Here is a 5,817-nt window from a genome sequence, read left to right on the forward strand (position 1 = left end):
TCGATGAATATTGAATAATTAGACGAGACTTGGAGAGGAGTGCGACTCGCTCAACACCTCTCCTGTGGAGATGGGCCCCCCCCCCCCCACCCCCCCCCCCCCCCCCCCCCCCCCCCCCCCCCCCCCCCCCCAAAAGTCAAATTCGTGAGTATGTATATAAAGGGTGTCACCTTTCCTCCCGGCGTAGATGGACTATTTATTCCAGCAATAAACACAGCAACTCGTTATACACTCATATTATTCATGTAAAACGTGCAACAGTCGCCGCCGCGAGAGCAATGGCAGCCGGTAATGCAATGGTAGGAAAACTATCGGCGATAAATAGGTGAAGAGAGTAGACTATAGAAAGATTAAGAATTTTGTAGGAAACAGATTTCGTATTTAGTTAGCATTATATGTTATTGAAAAGGCAGTGGCTTACGGTACGGTAGCCGTATCTTAATGTCTCCGAGCTACGAGTACGGGAGTCCATTCGCGCTTTCATACTTAACGAGACAAGAGATGGCGCGGTGGCGGCTAAGATTTCGAAATACGCCTTGGGAAATAAATTCACGATTTGAGAGTTTAGATGAGCTAGAAACCTAACCATACACCTAAACCTAACACTACACCTAACCCTACTAATCCTACCCACCCTCAACCCTAACGGCAAAAAAGGGCTTGACGACCGACGGCTACCGCCCTCAGCCACTGCGTTATTGAAACGCTTCCAGTGCCTGTGCTCTATTGTATCCCCGAACGAAGTTCGTGGATACTATGGATTTGGGCATCGTCCGCCCGCCGCCCGCCCCGCCCGCCGGCCCCGCCCCCAGCGCCGCCCGCAGCCGCCCGGGCGCCCCGGAGCGCCCCGGCGCCGCCGCCGCCAGCGCGCCGGCCGCGCCCAGCCGGCCTCCGGGCAGAGATTTCCTTGTGAGCGCTCTACCGCTGCAGTTCTTCTCAGATCATCTTCAAATTTGAATGAAGATGCGTTATCGTAAAGCGAAGACAGCCTATCGTTTTTTGGTGTGGGGCGAGTCATCCGTTAGGCCTATGGTAACAACATTTTTTGGTCCGAAATATTCTAGAACCTCTAACTTCTGCAACTTTTTACCGATTGTCATGAAATTAATGTTTGTATTAAAATTAAAAGTTAAAATTCTAAAAAAAAGAAAGAAAAAAAATATTTGCAGAAAATAAAAAAAAATAAAAATATTTGTATAGAAATTTGTATTTAAATTATATATAAATTATGATTGTCATCAAAAATATATAATAATACATATATATATATATATATAGGACATGTTTATATCGGCCCTGTGTGCCAAAATTCGATGAAAAATCGGCTAAAAACAGGCAACAAGTTAGCTGTAGGTTCTACAATATTTCCACAAAAACGTTGTTAGCCGATGGCAACAATGACTCCTCCACACCAAAAACAATTGGCGTCTTTGCTTTAGCATAACGGCACCTTCATGCCAAATTCCAGAAGCGACCCTGCGTATGCAAGGCAGATGACGCATCGAGATAAACAATATTGCGAGTTTACTCGCACATCCGGGCTCTTGCGGAGATGCGTAACTAATGGCGCAGAACATAGGCGCTGAACTGTCAATGGGTGTATGGAGGCATATATTTGTATATATATATATATACCATATTACCCATCGGCCAGATGGGTTTGACCCCTGCCGCCGCCGTGCGCGAACACTGTAAACCCCAGACGGAAAGGGATTGGTCATGTACGCATGATCCAGACGTTACTACAAGTTGTGTAATTATTCATTATATCATTGATTATTATATACTTATAATTATTTAAGGTCTTTCACGATTAAAAGGTCTGTCATTATGAACCCCTAATCCTATCAACGCAGATTGTTCAAATCACGATAGTTACAAAACGCATCCTCATTTTGCTGCGTACTCTATTTGTATCCCTCGTATAGTCACAGTATTTAAGTAGTATTTTATGACATAGTGACTGTGTGATGTGTTTATTGGAGAATGGTGGATGTACAGCAAACACTAGTCGCGAGATTCCTCTGACCAATGCCCACACCGACGATTTGTTGGTGGTTTTGTGGGGTTAGGTCACACCAAAACCACCTAACCCAACCACCTAACCGACCCACACCAAAACCACCAAATCGTCGTGTGGCGCATTGGTCGAGGAATCTCGACTAAGCAAACACCAGAAATGATTATGGCCATTTCGTACATAACGGCGCTGCGTCAATTCACGTATCTCCTCCGAAATACCGCCATAAGGAAATTTTACAGCCATTTACGCTCTTACCGGGAGGGTTTCGAACGTCGCGCGAAGAACGATAGCTAGTGTCACTAAGCCTATATTTCGTCACAAGTGACGTAATAAAACAACATTTCAACGACAAACAACATTTTCAACGGCTTGCATTCGCCAGGTCGCGCATTGCGGAATTTTTCGGATCGGTACCATGCTGCCATCTCTATGGTCCTAACGCGACAATTATTAACGACAAAAACTTCTGCGGTAACGAAGAGGGCGGCGTAGAGGGGGCTGCTCACGCGGACTACTCGGCTCAGCGAGTCGATAAAATATTCGCCTAGTGGTAACGGCAGCATTCGCATATACTTGCACACCTGAGGCAGACCAGTGTTCTAACAAAACCTTGTCTTTGTGACTTTTTTAACTTTTACCGCGCCTTCTACGTCCTTACAGAGAGTTAATTCCATTCATAACTAGATCACGCGGGGATACATGTAGTTGGGCGGACAACTGCCCGTTTTAGTTTATGTTGTTTGCTGCACGGCAGCAGAGGGCGGGCGTGCGGTGTACTTGTGAAGTATGTGTGTTGCATATGAGCGCATTTGACGCGCATTTACAGGGTGATAATAGGCGAAACTAGCAGTACGCAGAAACATTAAGACTTTGTACATTTCGCTGTTTATTACCATTCATTTTTTTTATTGCCGACGTTCCAGAGTGCCTGTTGGATGGATCACGAGGCCCTGGAGGCTCAAAGTTTCGAGAAAAGTATAACGTCTTATATTAAGAGCGAAGCGCTTCGCCTTGCAACCGCTTCGCTTCGAACCCGCTTCGCTCATTAATATAGACATATGAGCGTTTTCGCAACTTCTTGAGACTGCCAAGGGCCTGGTGGATGGAGAAGATCAGAATGATTCAACGGCCATACAGCACTCTGAGACCTGTACACACTTACTAGCTGTCACTGACAATATTCCAGTATTAATTCAATTCTAAATTAAACACAGAGGCCGCTCATGACTTTCTACTTAGCAGGATGCTTCTGGTATATAAGCGCCTATTGACAGTTACATTGGATATGTGTAACAGATAAAAATATTAAAGATATTACCATATAACTCACCTGATTCTCTTTTGTCAGCCATTGCGTTGCGTACTCGTCCAGGCGCCAGCAATAGATCATCGACTCATAGCGACACCTGTGAGCCTGAGATCGCCGCTAGGTTCGCTAGCGTTTATGTTGTCAAATGCAAAGCGAAGAGAAGTAAGTCGCCTAGGAAACCGTTCGTCCGATGGCGAAAAGGATGAGAGATATGGGTATCTACAAGAGATCAGTATGCAACTCTCGGGCGTTTTGACGATCCGTATACACTATTGTATGTTGTAACAGTTATATTTCACGTTTTAGCGGTAGTCGCAGGTTACATTTACACAAGAGCTAGGGAAAGGACTACGAAAACAATTGAAGAGTTGAACAGAAAAACATCCTTGCCTGACAAACCTGATCGGCTGTCAGTGAAAACACCACCACACATCCCAGATGAAGTACAGGAATTAGAAGGGAGGTTACAGAGGTGAGTAGCATGATATGAGAGAAGTAAATGATTCGGTGAAAAGTAAAGACAAAAATCTGCGAGTCAAAACATATATGATGCTGTCTGAACTGTACTGCTAGCTGTCCAAGAAACCGGTAGAATCATCTTTGTATAGGCTCTAGACTATAGCGCGCTTACATTAAACTGATCATTAAGCATTACAATGTACATTGAGCATTAATGTGAAGCGGCGCTATAGTACTAGAGCTAACGTTTTGTATAGGACAATCCGTCGCCAGTCCTGGCTCGGGCTATCTGAACTGAAGACTGAAGTAAGTACACTACGTACAGGTTAGATACAATAATGTAACCCAAACCCAAGAGGATAGGGTTACAGAGTGTCCCTATCCTTTTTCTGCGGAGGAATGCCGCGAGTGAATCACTCGGCCGGTTTGCTGGTGCGTTTTCAGAGACTAGAACTTCCAAACTGGGTTTATTCTAAACACCGAACGCTTTCTCCGCTATCTGGAACTTACTATGTATCGCAATACTCTGTATTAAACTAATATAAGTGTTACAAAAATTCGAAGTGCCAGCGGCGGCAATATACTGAGGCGCGCCATTTCTGTGACTGTGACGTACGGCATTACCAATGCGGCATAGCGATCGGCAAACGCAGCACACGCAGCCGTCACGCCCTCCGATTGGTCGGTGAATCCGCTCTTCAAACCGAAGTCACGTCACCCAGGTCAACAGAAATGGCGCTCGAGTAATATCCGCTGCTCGTCACTTCGAATTTTTGTACAAGGTTATATTAGTTTAATAAAGAGTATTGCGATACATAGTAAGTTCCGCAGATAGCGAGAAAGGTTCATGTTTAGAATAAACCCAGTTTGGAAGTTCTAGTCTCTGAAAACGACAGCACAAACGCGCCTGAGTGATTCACTCGGGCATTCCTCCGCAGAAAGGATAGGGACACGTTTGTAACCTTATCCTGCTTCCGAGAGGGTCTGGGTTCACATTATCAGTAGCTCTACGTACAGGTCTGTGCTGTGAAGGCGCCAGGCAGAAGGGCTCAGTTGAGTGCTAGTTTATTATCATGATTAATGGATCCGTAAATCACTGGAACTTGGAACGTTTCAATAGTAAAATTATGGTAAATAAACACGAAATGTATTTACTACCAAAGTTTTAATGTGTCTCTACTCTCTTTCGCCTAGTATTATTGCCGATAATTTCCTGTAAATGCTGTTCAAATGCTCTTCTGCAACACACAAGTGCACCGAACGCACGCCGCTGTGCATAAACAACAAATATAAAGAGCAGGTGGGAAAGTGTGATAGCAAAATTTGCAAATTTATGCAAAAAAACTCCCACTCCACTAAAATGTAAGTCGGAGGAAGTTCCTGTTCATACCACTGATCTCTACTATACTAACACGTTAGTAGTTACCAACTATACTAACTGAACTATCCTAACACGTTAGTACTACACACGTAACTACGTTAGTATAGTAAAGATCAGTGGTTCATACGCTTATAATGGCGGCGCATTGCATGCTGGGGTGAGCTGATGCTTGCCCCAAGCTTCATTTCGAGACCTGCCAAGCCAAGCTAGCATGATGAGCACAGGCATGACGTCACATACACGACTACGTTCAAACTTCAATTGCCAAAACAATTAATAGAGTAGCGCGGTTAAGGAGTTTTGGATGATAAACATGCAGGAACTTCCTCCCATTTACATTTTGGCAGAGTGGGAATTTTCTGCAAGAATTCATGAGATATCTCTGGTTCAAGTAGGCTGTACCAGACGGCAGAGTTAAAATTCAAACAAGTGAACATTTAGCTATGCATAGGTACCAAATTAGATGCTGTTGGTTGTGTATTTGTGCTGTGATAGTGTGAAACTAGAAAGAAAGCAAGCATCGTGCAAATTTATCGATCACGATTTCCCACCTGCTCTTTATTCTTGTTGTTTGTGCACAGCAGCGTGCGTGCGGTGTGCTTGTGTGTTGCAGATAAGCACTTGAACGGCATTTACAGGAAGTTA

Source organism: Priapulus caudatus, unplaced genomic scaffold (genome assembly GCF_000485595.1).
Source record: "Priapulus caudatus unplaced genomic scaffold, Priapulus_caudatus-5.0.1 Scaffold331, whole genome shotgun sequence".
Lineage (NCBI taxonomy): Eukaryota > Metazoa > Priapulida > Priapulimorpha > Priapulimorphida > Priapulidae > Priapulus > Priapulus caudatus.